Consider the following 16,991-nt stretch of genomic DNA (forward strand, 5'->3'; position numbering starts at 1 on the left):
TTATCTGGTTTGAGATAATTTTTGCCAGTTTTTTTTTTCACTGAAAATACCTTTTTTCCCCACTTTCTTTCCATAACATACTCTTGGAAGAAAGCCTCTATGCAAAGTGCATGTTTAGAATGGGGAGTTACATTTATCCCCTTAAAGCAGATTATCAACATAAATTATTTAGAATTCTGCATGGGAGATTTGTCTAGTATTCTATCCTATTTATTTATTGGCTTAATCATTTATTTATAAGAGTATGAACTCATGAATATTTACTTTATTGTTTGGTTTATAATCTAATACTACTTTTTCTCAAATTTGTTCAACTCTGTTCATGGAGAGCTCTTTCTGTTGGCTGATACATCCTTTTGTTGCTTCCTTACTTTCCAGTACTGTAAGATGTGCTAAGTTCATTTTGTATGTTTCTTTCCTAGTCCTAGAATCAGTCATTTCACCAAAAGCCTGAGATTCTTTTCCTAAAGAATGAAATTACAAACAAAATTCTAGGTGCTAAGTGTGATCATTATCACTGTGTGTCATTGCTTCTTAGTCCTCTAAGCTGACAGAGCAGAGATATATGTGTGCATACTAACCTGCATATACACATACACACACACACACACACACACCCCTATAAATTTTTCTAAGTATAATAATCTATATCTGAACTGAAGTAAATCTAAGTACACACTAATGTCACCAACTTTGATTATTACCATATGGTTCATCTTCCTTTCTTGTCTGAAAATGTCCACTCCAACAGGTTTCTACCATCCAACATCCAGTTACTTAATTGTTAAATTCCAGTATACATGTATAGGGGGTTCAGAATTGCTCACCAATAATCTATGAGAAACAATTTTATCAACTGGGGTTTATTGCATATGTACAGTTCTGTCTTTAGTTGTACAGACTACAGTAATTTTTCAAATTACTTGGGTCATCCCTTTTCCTCACCATTTTCAGTGAGGTTGTCTCAGTAAAGCGTTGCAATGATAGACACTACAGAAAGATATTCTAATATGTACATTTAAATACCAAATAAAGGGACTTTTAAGAGGTATAATAAGAAAAACCAAATATCAAATACATGAAAAACTAAGAAATGTTGGATAGATTTTTAAATCTATGTAAGAAGAGTATAGGAAAGATATATTCTTATAAAGAACTGTATTAGAATTTTTATCTTTATTTTATGGGTTTGAAACAGTCCTTACATATTAAAATTTTAATAGCTTGTCCTATAATATTTTTATATCATAGTTTATCTTCTCAATAGTTTATACTATCTTTTTACATATAAATCATTTATATTTTTATTATGTCAAATTTGACAGTTGTGTTTATTTGGGTTCTCTAGATTTTATGCTATGCTTAGAAAAGACTTTCAACATAATATTTTCTTAGTAGTTTGATAATTTTAATTTTTACATTTAGGCCTTTAGTCCATTAGTGAAGTTGATAACTTTTATTCTTATTTCTAAAATCATTTCCTAATAAAATAAATAATTTATTATACTAAGTCCTTCAAAAATTTTTAAAAATCTTAAATGTTATTTTGTGTGAATGTCGCTTTCTAGTGCAAAAACCACTCTCCCTAGAATTCTGAAATCACTTATCACCCATTTTTATTAATTATTTGTTGCAAATAATACCAAAATGATTCTATATTTGGTGAGTAACTGGATTTTCTTTCTTAAAGTTTGTAGAATTTCTTTATATATAAATTTTTATTCAAAAATTTTATTCACATATGATTAGTTCATTCAGTTTCTTTACAAATTAATGGGCATTTCTGACATAAGATTTGTCTTCAACTCAGCAAAAAGAAAATATACTATGGAAATTTAATCCACTGCTCAAGTTAAGCATAATAAAATTAAATATGGATACCTTAATTAAAGACTCAAATATCATTATTAACAAAGGAGTACTAAACAAGAAAAGGATATTAAGATAATTTTAATATTTATTACTTTGGAAATGGAAAACTATTTTAAGTTGGAGGGCTATATACATCCCACATTTCTTAAAGTTATTTTCTGAAGACAAAGTATGAGAACACTCGCTAGCCATATTGGTAGTTTTTCAGTACTTCAAATGGCCTTTCCATTTCTTGCATCTGTGCTTTTTTACCTTGTTCAGTCCTCTCTGATTAATATACTTTCACCAGCTACCCAGTTATTTCCTTCTCATCGTTCAAGGCCACCTGCTAACTTAATACTCTGTGTTTTCTCTTCTCTAACACTTATCACTCTAGAGTTTTCCTTCAATTTATCTTTTCTAATTTAATTATAAACTCTCACAACTCTATTCCTAGTACTTATTACATTTCTGGAAGATTACATGTACTTATTAGACCTTCATATTATATTCTGGATGGTGTCCTTAGCGACTTTGTGCATTCATTTCTATTTTGAATGAAACCTTTTTTATTTTCATTATATATATTTTTTTCTTTTTTATCATGTGATCCTCCGGATTAGTCTAGTACCCACCTGGCAATATACATAGCAATTAAAATATTATTGACTATATTCCCTATGCTGAACTTTATTTAGATCATCATGACTATTTTGTAACTACACCTGTCCCTCGATTTACATTGTATTTTTTGTGCAGATTTGTTATACACAGTTTACATTTATACAGTCTCATTTTATGCGTTTCTTTCTTTTTCATTTCCATTATTGGCGATTATTCTTTCTAAAAATAATAGCTTAACTTAGTAACATACAAGAACTAATACTGACAAAATTATTAATGATCTTCCCATTCATTGGATGACAAATAAAAAATCATGATGACATTTTTCAGGATTGGTTTTAAAATGTTTTGCTGGAGAAGTTGAAAATTATATAAAGTAAAATGTCCTCCTTTTAAAATACTTTTGCTTTTAGATAATGTACCTGGTCATCCATACAATTTAGAACATTCGATTATAAGAGATGTATATTTGCTACCAAATACAACTACCTTGATCCAATCTTAGATCAAGGCATTATTTCCACCTTTAAGATTAATTACATTATACAAAATTTTAAAAATATTTTTAATAAACTTGAAGATAATGAATCACTTACAGATACAGAAGCCTAGAATAAATATAGTACACAATTTTAAGTTATATCAAGAATATTGCTTTAGCTTTGAATGATGTAAAGCCGTCAACTTTAAATGGTTGCTGGAAAGCTATATGGCCAGGAGTGGTTGTACCAGAGAATATGGTTCCAACAACTGAAGAGGGATGAACTGGCATTATTAATTTGTTAAATAAATTTCAAGAAGAAGGTTCTGACAATTTGAATGTAGATACTAGCAAATTACTGTTTGATCATGAATTAACTGATAATGAATTAATTCACTTAATATCTGAAGCCCATCCTGTCAATGAATATGACAGTGACCTTGACCAAGTTTCATTTACTGCTGAAAATATTTACGAAGCTCTTCGATTGGCCACAAAACTGGAAATTGCTGTTCTAGATATTGATCCAAACATCCAATAAGCTTTAAAATTTTGAAAAGATTTTTAAAAATTGTGCTTTGAATATCAAAGAATTTATGAAATTTAGCAAAAGATGGGGTTGGAAAAAGATCATCTTAAAACATAAACATAAATAATGAAACCAAAGTAGTACTTTCAAATATTTCAAGCGATAATGGTAATGACTTTGTGCCAATTAAAAAGACAGGTTGATTGCTTTAGATTACAATACAGATACCAACAGTGAATAAAATTTATTTTTTTCTAAATTTTCATTAGCATTATTTTGTGAAAACATGTGAAATAAATATTTTAATGACTTATATTGGCCTAATTTTTTAGTTTTTTTTTTTTTGTATTGATAAACTCTATGCATTAAAAAAAAGACACGTGGAACAGGTAATCTGCATAAATCAAGGGACTAGTGTAGTTATATTTTCTAATAGTTTATGCATATAAGATAGTTACTAATTTTGGTATAATTATTTGGTAACATTCCCTTTTAATGAAGACTCATTGTCTTAGAGATCTACATTTGTTTATTTTGTGTTTTCTTTCATGTTTTAATCATTTTTGTCATTTATGTTTTTAATTACTTTCTATGAATTCAAGTTCTATTTTTATTTTATGAAAATTAATAAAGTTGCATCTTCTTATTCTCCTGTATAACACAATATAGTATGTTGAATTCTCTTGAATTTTTTATTCAATCTCTTTACTAATAGACTTTAATACTTTACAAAACCTTACCTACAAAATGTAATCATTATTATTAAAACTTATGTTCTCTTTAAAGAATGATTTTAACAGATTTAGATAAGAGCTAGCCACACATATGTCTCATTCCAATGCTTATCTCAGTCCATTTTCCCATCTAAGTTTTATTGAACTTTTAATATGATTTATCTCTCAAATTAGCTAATATACATTTTTAAACAAATTTTATTACTTTTTAATGGGCACAAAGATGATATATTTTTTGATATACTAACTACATAAAAATGTTATTCTCTTCTCTGCATTCATTAAAGAGCACTGAGTTGGGCATAAAATAATTGGACTATATTCTTTTCCTCCTCAAACGCTACAAACATTGTTCCCTTGTCTTCTGGCAATTTGATTCACAAGAGACTTTTGAAGCCAACTGGTTTTTTGTTCCTCTGTAATAAAATATTTTTCCACCTGAATTCTTGTGTAGCTATAAGTACATGCATGCACATACACACATTCACACACATCCTTTTACATGTAAAAACCAGCTATAGCAAAATGATAACTGAGGAGTTCAGATAAAATGTATCCATATTTCATTTTATTATTCTTACAACTTTTCTGTATATCTGAATGTTTCATACTAAAAAATTGCAATTTGATAATTTTCCAAGATGCTTACAGGTATGATTTTTTTTTCCTTGAACAAAATGAATGCATTATTCTGTATATTAAGGTTCATTTTAACTCAGAAGTTTCTATAAACATTGCTGTGATTCTTTCTATAAACATTGTTTTATTTCAGTTTCTTTATTTTGTTCCCTGCTCTCTAATGACAATAATCTTTGGATTGGATTTTAGCCATTTTTCTTCCTTGACTGTCATACTCTCTCATCTCTTACAGTTTTTTTTTTAATTCTATATTTTAGGAAATCTTGTTTTCCCTTCACATTATTAGTTTATTTTCCTATTTTGTAGATGCTGCTCTTTTTAGCTACCAATACTATTTTATTTTTTAATTTCTTAGAACTAGTACACTCTTTTTAAAATATCTCTTATATTTACTGTTTAAAATTTCAATTTATACTCTGCATCTCAAGTCATTGCCTCTTCAAATCACTTCTGTCTTATCTGATATATTGTATCCTCTTCTGAATTTTAATCATGTTTGACATGAATCCAGATTTCTACATTTTATTTGTATAACCCCCCCTAAATTTTCTAGCATGTTTTCTTTTTGCCTGTTTCTTCAGAAATCCTGTATGTCAACATATTACCTTTCCCTATTCCGTAATATTTTATCATAAGTCATATGCTTTTTTTTTCTTGTTAATATCCATTTTTTTCTGACGTGGGGGCCCTCCATACTGTATTTGCCAGATAAATAACAACTAAGCAGATTACTCGTATCTTGTTCAATGTCTATTTTCACATTTAGAGATGAAAAGCAAGTTCATAATTAGGATGGCCAACCTTTCTGGTATTTCCTGGAGTGACCTAGATTTAGCACTGAACATTCTATGTCCTCAAAAACCCCTCAGTTCTGGGTAAATTATGATAGTCGGTCATCCTAGAAAAAGCATAGCTCTCAGCCCAGTGTCTAGTGTATATTGGCTTTTAATTTGTGAAACTAGATTTCACTCCAAAGTTTCCATGCTATAGAATACAAGCAGCATGTAGTATCCTAGGTATGTAATGTAACATAATGGTGACTATAGTTAATAATACTGTGTTTTATATTTTAAAGGTGCTAAGAGAATAGATCTTAAAATTTCTCATCATAAGAAAATTTTGTAACTACATGTATTGATGAATGTTAACTGTTAACTAGACTTACGTGGTGATCATTTTGAAATGTATATATACATTGAATCATTATGTTGCAAATCTGAAACTATTATGTCAATATCTCGAATTGAGACAATAAAAAATAAATTAAAATAACATTTTAGTTATAATAAGCAAAATATAAAAATAAACATAAAAATAAGGAAAGATGAAAACTAAAAAATAAAATAAAAATAAAAGTTTGCATGATTGTTTTGAGAATAAAATTAAAGAATTTTAGAACTTGATTAAAAATCAAACTGACTTTGAATTATTTTCTAATTTTTTACATTAGATAGTGAGCTGATGAGTCAAACATTTATACTGGGCATATCTCTTAGTATTCTCCATCATAATAAAATAGTAAGGAGTAGCAGTATTTACACTGAACAGTAACATATACCATTTTATACATACACATGAAATACATATATACTATGATAGCTTACACACAAAACATTCCTGTTCCTAGACTTATATTTACTCCATGATTACAGCATGTTTTCTGATTCTCTGATAGACAGAATTACTTCTTCTATGTTCTTTGTTTGTACATACATATTGCATTCCCACTCTTATTATTGTTTTCATTTTGTTTCATTCCACTTTAAGTTCAAATGCCTAAGCATCTCTTCATCGTTAACGATTATGCAAGCTAGGCATATAGTTCAATGATCTCATTTATTATATTAGGACTACCATGTCAAGACTTCATAAAATATGAGTCAAGTAGATTGCAAAGTGCTTTTTAAATGTGAGGTTATAAATAATAAATAGAGTCCACTTATAGCAGACAGTGAGTAAGTGGTGGATCTTTAAAAAAGGTTTTATATTGTAAAAATATTGTCTAATTTATGATGAAGAAAGAGAAAGAAAAAAATAATACCTTTGTTTCCACTCTATTATTCCATCACAAACCTATCCCATTTCATGTACTTCTAATGCTATTTTTATTTAAAATAAATTTAATGGCATAATTGAAATTTGTGCAACAAGAAAATCAAATTATACACAATGTTGTGTCTTGGTTATCACAGTTGACCAAATAACTTGATGGAAAATAAATTTTGATTGATCTTCTGACTATGGAGCCATAAAATTATAGTCATTCTGCTATGTTGCTTAAATGTCTTATGTCCCAGATAGGCACTGTCTGAGAACACTGAGTAGCGTAAAACTCAGTTCTAGGGGAAAAAAAAGCTCTATGGGCCCCAAAATAAACCATTTTTATTTCCAAAGGAAGCTAGAAATGAACCATAATATTATAGAACCTAAAACTGAAAAATGCCCACTAGCTCATCTTATTCCTCCAATGCTTTCACACATGAAACATAACTCCCTAAAGAATAGTACCAAATACTTCCTTCTTCATCTGTTAAATGATTCAGATGATGGCCTTTCCATAATTGCTTTCACATTTACAGTTTGAAAGCCCAGCATAAGTATATTTAACCCCTGACTTTTCTTTTTATGTTGTTCCCATATCACTAAAACCAGGTTAATTCAATAGGGATATGGACCGCCTATATTTAGCACTTCCTGCACTTTGCCTGCCACTAAAGAGCCAGAATTATTTACCATGAGAGTTTTATTATTACAGGGTTTTCTACATCACACCAGAACTTACGCTTACAAATTCACTCTCAGAATTGCCCCTCCAAGGACATAAAGCTAGCATTATTCTCTTTCTCTTTGTTGTATAACCGTCCAGGATTATAGTAATTATTTTAAATATTAGAGACTTCTTTAACCAGAAAATTGCTTTCTAGGATGGCTTGCTAGAATGCCTGAAACTTCATTAATTTTACCTTTGGACTATAAGAGAAAAAAAATAATTCTGTTGAAAATGTTGAGAGTTACCACTTACAAAAATTAATGGGAAAGTATGATTATCTAACAAACAATGGAACCCTGAGGCTTGAGTCAAGGAAGAAATGGAAAGAGTTTTGAAAGACTTTAAATGTGAAGAAGAAAATGAAGAGTTGGAAAGAAATGAAAAACATATTTTGCTTGTGGCATATACTTTATGTAATACTGTTCCTTGCAAAAATTTAAAGATTTTGACTAAGACATTGATTTATATGCATACATATGCTTACTTGATAATATTTGGATTTAAGGTATTAATAAATGATGATTAAAGAAAATTGTGGCCTCCATGTATGCCTAAGGGAAGGCTTGATAGCCTTTCCAATAATTATCATTTTTTTCTGATTACAGAAGGGAAGTTGAATTTTAAAGCAGAACACCAAAGTTTTAATTAAATGTATAAGAGAAAGTTGATACTAAGTCATACAAGAGAAAATAATTCAAGCATAACCAATTTGATCAGAAGTCAAGAATTTCAGAAAAAAAACCTCACTCATAATCATAAAATCTTAATGGCAACACACTTATCTTATTCATGTGATGGCTCTAACTTTGAATTTTAATGAGAAGTATCCAAAACCAACACAGTCTAAATAATATTTTCATAGGGCTACAAAATTACATCCTGTTTTTGATACATATCCAGGATTTATATTATAAGTGTACTAACAATAGGTTGTCTTCAAAGCAAAAGGACTGGGAAATGGAAAACAGAGGAGAGTAATAGGATTTGAGAAATCTAATTAATTGATTTTCTTCATATTGGCCTAGCTAACTATGTGGCTATTAATTTTCACAGTAGTCATTTCCACATACTAAACTATATGTTTCTTTGATCTAAAAATAACTCAAGAATTTATTAAGTTCTACATAGCAGAGTGGAAATTTAAAGACATTTTAAGATGCAAAGAACAGATCAGATTTATTAAAGGCTCTTCATATTACTACATGGTAAATACGTTACAATGATTATATACCGAGAGAAACTTGAGTTACTAAATAATAAATGATATACCTAATGAACATAATAGCCAGCATTAATTCATTGGTTAAGCATAAAACGCCTGCTTATTATGTTTCATACAAGGCCTGAGGCATCAGGGATGCATACAAAAATAAATGTCTTCCTCTTTCAAGGATTTCTCCTAGGTTGTGGGTAATTAAATAAAGAATCTAAGGGCTGAATTAGCACTAAGAACACAGGAAGAAAATTATGTAAGTCTATCCAACCAACTGGCGCAGGAATAAAATTAGAAGCTTCCCAAGTACACAAAAACATACCCCTTGGTTCATAACACACTGTCATCATGCATAACCCTTTAAAAGATAATTTTAGAACACAAATGTATATGCCTAGATAACATACTCTTTAGTTTCACTTGAATTTAACTTTGAATCCCATTTGTTTGTTTTTACTGAAATAATGAACACTCAAGAACTCACCAGTTAACCCTAAACTAAATCAAACTGCCATATATACGATTGGCAGTTCACATGTACCTAACCCTTCTATCTCCTATTCTTCCCCAGTGTCCATCACAGAGATAACCACCATTTTGCATCTTATTATTATTTCTAAGTGTTTATTTTTTTACTTATACAAATATATCTAAATAATATGCCATATGTTGTTGCTGTTTTCAATTTATAAATTTTGAAACCAGAACTATGTTTCAAAGGTTAAACAGGTACTACTTGAATCATTATTGAGTACTCACTGTCTAATCAAGACTGTTGAGAGTGCTTAGATACTTTCTCTAGCACATTAGGTGTAAGTTTATCCATTTCTAGGATGAACATATAATTTTATGGAGACACCATAGTGAGAAAATGGTAGGAAAAAAAAACGCCAATTCATTCTAAAAAGAATTCTGATTTCAATTTTTCATAGTCTGTTCTTGCAAACATATTATTATTCTACTTGTCATCTAAAAAATGTAGCAGAATCATCTCATTGAATATTCAAAATATATATACAGGTGAACCCTGCATCTCCTGGTTAAGTTCTCAGCATGTCTAAAATCTGAGGATCTGCTACTAGATGAAGGAGAATACCTTGAGAGGTAGTCTATATAAAGTAGACTGGATTCAGATTACCAGCTATATGAGCTTGAGCACATCACTAATCCTCTCTGTGCATCAGTTTTCTCATTTATTTAACAGAGATGATAACATTATATAGTCGGTCTTATGAATTTACAGTAACAAATAAATTAGTATAGGTAAAACAGTACCTGGTAAATAGTCATTGTTATTAGAATTAGAATTCTTCTTGTGTAACTATTGGCTAAAACTTCTTCAGGCAGAAATTAGATTACAGATGTAAATTTTATTTTTCACATACATGTTTTCAGTAATGATGTAACTAAGAGAGATATTAGTTAATTACTATTTATTAAGTGAGGCAGATCCAGTTTTATGAGATTTATAGCTTATATAATTTGGGGGAGTCTCTTTAAAAATACAAAATCGTGAATTTAAATTTCAGTATGACAATGAAGCTATATTTAGAATAAAAAAATAAATCACAATAATTGTCAAAAGCTGACATATACAGCACGAATTAAAAATCCAGAAAAATAATGTAAATGTGTTTTTAATTTAGTTATCTGGAAGTTTTATGATACATTTTTGCCCTACAGTTTTTTGGCTCAAAACTTTAACTTTTCATATGATAATGTTTTCATAGTAGTTTCTGTAGAGTTGCAATTGTCTTTAACACAGGTGATAGAAACTTTATTATTATTATTATTATTATTATTATTATTAAAAAAAGAAGTCCACACGGATTTAGAATCCAGAGAATGTCAGTAACATGGATCGGACTGAAACGTCTCGATCGTTTTCATAGTTTTCTGTAGAGTTGCAATTGTCTTTAACACAGGTGATAGAAACTTTTATTATTATTATTATTATTATTATTATTATTATTATTATTATATTGTTTTAAGTTGAGGGCATATTTGAGTATGACTGAAGGAAAGAATTTTGTTTTAACTTAAGTGTCAGTCAATGAAAGAAATTGTTTAGAGATCAGCAACTGACTCTACACATTTCACAGTTTGTACCTTCCTCATTCCTCACACACATCAAGACATGGGTGCTATAGGACATGTTGTTCATACCTTGATACAATCTTTGGCTTTTTATCTCTGTGCCACAATGTTGGACAAGTTAGCACAGCACTTCTGGGAAACATTCCTGCAAGGGAATGGTAAGCAATAAATTAGCTATGTACAGAAGTCATTGTCAAATCACAGAGCAATTGCCTAAAAGGTATTCTACTAAATCCAAACAAAATATATCTCATACTTCCTCTTAGGCAGATTCAAGAAATACCATGACTACTCCAAAGCTACTCTACACAGAAGTTGGATTAAGAGACAACAATCTCAAGTGATTTTAGTTGAAATAACTTACTTTGTAAACTTTTAGTAAAACAAAAGACCATGTGAATATGTTGCTAGGGCCCCTGTCCGGGTCCTAGGAAGAGCTCATACAATGAGGTGGCATGATGCTTAAACTCTGATTTTATGCATGTAAAATCTTTACAATAAGAATTAACATATTTTTTAAAACCTGTACTAATTTAGCACTAACTGTTGCAAAAGATAATATTGGTTGTAAACTTAAGAAAAAGTATGTTTCCTTATAGGATAACAATGTACATTTTTCTTTTAATTTCACTTTAAGTTTTGGGGAAAATATGTAATTGATAAGAAATCTAAATGGTATTTATTTTTTGGTATGGAAAAATACATATATTCTGAGGTAGAATGATATCTTCTGAAGGCTACATATGACAACTTCTGTATTAGTCACATGCTTGTAGATTGCTTTGGTATACTCCTTCAAAATCCTAAGGTTATACATTTTTTTCCTCTTAAAAAAAAACAGTAGGTTACATGTACAAAATATTTTTGGATGCCTTAGAATGATTAAAGGACTTTTCATATTAGGCTTATATTTTTCCTACAAATAAAATAAAAATGGCTTTAGTGACAAAGCATTACTAAATTTGAAAAATAAATTATTTTCAAAAAAATTTTATTATCAAACAAACTTCATGAGACCATTTTGCTCAGGCATACCTCATTCAAGACACATGATTTCATACTAGCTGTGATTAAATACATTAACTTCAGACTATTGAACACAGAAAAAACAGTGGCTCAATAATAATACATAGTTTTCCCAAGATAATATAATTTTTGGAAATAAGATTAAATTTCAGGTATTATAGCAACTCTCTCATGCAGAAATATCTTCACCCAGAGCAAATTGAGCCTACATATCAAATGGTATGTTTTACATGCAATTCCTAAAAGGAGATTATTGTTAATAGGATGATCATTAACTTATTAATACATGTTTAAAACTGCAAGATTAAAAATTTAGGATCAAATAAACATTATTTTGTTTGATAACATTAATTTCAAATGTTCAATTAACTATTGCTTTGAAAAGCCAGGCATGGCTTACTTTGCATTTTATAAGAGCCCAAAAACATGGAAAAAGCCAAGAGGTATAATTCACCACCGAATCTGAATAGGCCAAATACTGTATATGAATGTGAGGATCAGTTTTCCTCATGTTCATATACATTGGAACCCTACATCCCAATTTTCTTCTGTTGGTTAACCCACTGCCTTATCACGAACGTATTGCATTAGAAAAACCTTTCTGCAAAATCGTTAATTTCTTCTTTATGCTATGAATCAAAATCAATCCCAGAAAAAAAAAATGCTAATGCTGCCTAAAGAAAATTTTCAATACCATTTTGTCTTTTTATAGGAAGGTATTCCTTTTGGCTTTGCAGAACACTCTTCTCATTTTGAAACTAACATAAAATCGGATTAATGTAACAGAACTACCTTGCACTCTTCTCCACCTATAAACTTCTGCAGTCTCATGCATTAAGGAACCATCTGGATTAGCATTGCAAAATGGAGAACAGATGGACAAGAGACATACAGCATAATGAGGAAAACTGCTATGAATAAGGCATATTGTTATTCATATTCATGCTAAATATTTATTATGCATATACCTTTAGGTGATTATTTACATTTTAATCTGTTGGAAAATGAATGCCTCCCAAAAATGTTTCCATGAGCACATTCTCCCTCCATTGGAAACTGCCATTTGACACCATTATTACAGTTTACCAGTGGAACATATTTTCTTTTTAAAGTATAAAGAGCACTGGAAAGACCAGCACAAAATATATAAAATGTGCATGAAGCTAATTATGAAACAGGCTGTCAGAAACTAGTGGATCTTAAGAATGCACTCATAGGTCTTTGAGCCACACTTCTCTTGCTCAGGCCTGCTTCCACGTCTGGAAGTTTACTATCCCTTCTGATAAAGCTTTTCTTTTCTGCCGGTAAAAAAAAAAAAAGAAAGAAAAGAGAGAGAGAGGCATGGTTCCATAGTGTAGTGGTTAGCACATCTACTTTACATGCAGAAGTCCTAAGTTCACAACCCAGTGGAGCCACAGTCCATGGTCTACGGCCATGCCACCCTGAACAAGCCCTATCTCGACTGATCTCGGAAGCTAAGCAGGGGCAGGTCTGGTTAGTACTTGGATGGGAGACCACTTAGGAAGACCAGGTGCTATAGGCATAAATAATAATAAATAATTAAAAAAAAGAAAGAAAAAAATGCATTCGTAAGAGATACTGTATTAAGGACATTAATGGAAAGTAGCTATCGTTAGGTATGGGTTGGTGACAGCAGCAAAGGAAAGGAAGAAAACAATTGGAGGAGAATAAATGAAGAATTCTTAGGAGCCCAAACTTAATTTGTTTTCCAAAGAGACGTCTAAAGCACAAAAGGAGATTGAGAAATTAGAGAAATAGGTGATTGCTTCCTAAGCTCTGCATCTTGCGGACACATCTAATGGAATATTTCATGTTACATAATTACAAATGATTAGTCAATTTTTGTTCACAGTGTCTAGAATCACCAAAATCACATGATTGAAACCACCTTCCTTTAGAGAAATTATGTATTTCAAAAATTACATGATTGTAAATAATATAAAACAAAAATTCTCAGAATGAGCAACGTATCACCTTAATTTTTACATATTTTGTATGTTTACATAGGAAATAGAATTATTTTTCTTTTTTTACTAATCAGGATATACTTCCAATATTATATCACTTCATTGAAGATTCTTTCTAGAAGGTTTTATTTTTACAGAATGTGTAACATTATTATATCACGGCAGTAATAATTATATACCTTGCAGATGCTTTTCTTTATACATTAAACTTTTCTAAACACTTCAGTTTCTCTCTTTTGAGCACTAACTCAAGAACCTAGATTCTCCTTTTTAACAATTTTACTCATAAGTAAACATGATAAGAAAAGTTTTAAAATAAACTATTTAAATAAAATAAAAACTACTTTATATAGGGAGTAAAGATACATAATTTTATAATTATTTCATAATGATAGTTAAATAAAGATAGCTATATTTTACAGAGCTATTTTAAGTGTTTTACATATACATTCTCAATTAATCCCCCAAAATGTCTTGATGAGGTAGCTATTATTTCTATATCCTTTATATGCATAAGAAAACTGAGGCTCGGAGAAGTCAGATCACACCATTAGTATGTGGGGGGGGGGTCTTGATTTGAACCCACACAGTCAAGCTCTAGTAGAGTTATGCTCTTGACCACCCTTGTTATGATTCTTGTGCATATATGTTGAGAACTATTCATGGCACTTTACATGTATCAATTTAATCAATCCTTCCTCAACTCTATTAATTAGGTACAACTATTATACTTATATTAGGAAACTAAGGCCTTGTGAATTGTTTAATTTGACTAAGTCTACCTCTTAAAGCAAGAAAAATGTCAGTTTTATAAATAGAAGACAATTTATCTGCCTAGCCTACATGCCCAGTCTAGATTACCCAAAGCTGGGCAGATGCAACACTAAGGGTTGAAGAAGACAAACTGCCTAATTCTTAGTCTAGTGCTTCCTCAACTCTTATTAATTATTAATACGGACACACAACTGGGCTAAGTCCACCTGAAAGGATGTTGCCTTTCTCATCTTCCTAATTCGCACAATAAAATCTTGAATCTCAAATGTATGCTTTGGGCCCACTGGTCCAACTGTTTTATGTAGTTACCAGGATTTGGTAAAGATTTTTAAAAATCCTAAAAAACAAAGAAATATGTAGTTTATTATATAGTTGAGGTAATGATATATACAATAATAAATACAGTATGCTGTTTTTCTGCTAACAAGTTTTATCTAACCTTTCCTCATTCAGAATTGGGAAAAATCTTTACATTGCCATAGGCTGGAGGTCATAATCTGGCTTACCTTCTCTGCCCATTCTTCTCACATATCCCAGATTGCTCACACACTCTCTGATCTTTCTTGAAATGGTCATTTTTGCAAACCACTTCTTTTATTATTAATGGGATAAAAATAGATGTTACAATTTGCTATTGTTCAATGTTTTGACTTTAACTACAAATTTTTTCAATGATTAATTAAATATCAATTTAATTTGAAAGACATCATTTGCCTCCAATGAATTGAGAAAAAATTCACCCCAAAAATGCCTATCTGTGCAGTAACATGCTTTTCTTTTAATTTCACTTCCCTGTAAAGTCTGGGATCTGTCGCTGGCACAACTGTATTGGCTTTACTGGGAAAGAATGATACTGAGGTCACATCAGCTATTAGAGAAAATAAGGCAGCTAAAATAAACACCCATGATACAGTTAACTAGGATCTATAGATTTAGCCATTATTTAGAGAATGTTAATTTTTTTCACAACTGAGAATTTTTAATAAAGAGAAAGAAATTACTGACTATAAAATGTACCATAAAACATTTTCAGCTAATTAAATGTAGCTAAATATAACATAAAAATATGCATGCATATGGATGAGATATTCACTTGATGAGTTTGAAACTAATAATTATGTCACATGAAACACTTAACCAAAAGCCAACTTTTACTTACACTTAACTTTTACTCACTCACATAAAGTAACTTTAACTGCTAACTACATCTCAGAACCAGTTTGGAGCAGCCGACAGCAGACTGGCATGGTATGTTATATTTGGTGAGCTCAGGATTTATGAGGATTTGTAAAACCAGACAATCATCAGAATACAGCTTAAATCCCTGTAGGGCACACTATATTTCAAAGTCTGCAAAATAAATTTAACATGTGTTCTAAGTAGTCAACTTACATAACTTGCAAACCAAACAAAGCATGGAAACTTTGGTTTTTGCAAAATAATCTTAGCCCATGACCAAGTGTAATCTAGGTATAAACACACATCATGTCTGTGTCCTGGAAGGTACTGGGAGAGTGAGTGTTGTGTTGTGAACCTCTGCTACCTTAATAACACTCTGTCTTCCTTTCTCTTCCTCAGATTATTCTCTGAGGTTGGCTCTACATGGGAATTGAAAGGGAAGATTTCTAAGAAAATATTATAATAGGAGCTATCGCCTCACCTACAAGAATACAGAGTTATTTTATAAAACTATTTTGAATTAGAGTGAAATGTCCAGAAAGAAAAAGGCCCCTGACTTGTTACATAGGGTCTTTACAGAAGTTTCTTCTTCTTCACCTTTGCCAATGTCTTATATTCTAGTTTAAATAAAATAGATATGTGAATTTTTTGTTTGTTTGTTTGGCTGCTTATGAGACAGGACCTAGTTTTTTTCTCAGTACCTAGTGTTTTCTTTACCACTCTTTTTTTTTTTACCTTCCTTTCCATTTTATTTTTGAAATTTTCTTTTGCTTTATTTAGTCCTAGTGAAAATATATATGTATCAGTGTAGAGTGGAGTGGAGAGAGAGAGAGGAATGAAAGGGGAGGAAAGAGAAAGAGAGAGAGAGGGAAACTATTTTAACAAGCTCTTCAAGGTATTCTTGTACATGTTAGTTTAAAAGTCACTGTCCTCGATTTCAAATCTAGTATTCTTTTTACTCTATAGTGAAGGGGTATGACTCAATTTAGTTAAATTCAATAAACATACTTTGTGTATTCGTTATTGACCAGGGATTTTGATATGTGCTGTGTATCCATATATGAGTAATAGATGATTTGTCTTTAA

At 30.5% G+C, this 16,991-nt stretch overlaps 1 pseudogene; it reads left to right on the top strand.

The window, feature by feature from the left end:
* The first annotated feature begins 13,388 nt into the window (after positions 1 to 13,388).
* On the top strand, positions 13,389 to 13,507 carry LOC112474016 (annotated as a pseudogene).
* The last annotated feature ends 3,484 nt before the right edge of the window (positions 13,508 to 16,991 follow it).

Source organism: Pteropus alecto, unplaced genomic scaffold, assembly GCF_000325575.1.
Source record: "Pteropus alecto unplaced genomic scaffold, ASM32557v1 scaffold69, whole genome shotgun sequence".
Taxonomy (NCBI): domain Eukaryota; kingdom Metazoa; phylum Chordata; class Mammalia; order Chiroptera; family Pteropodidae; genus Pteropus; species Pteropus alecto.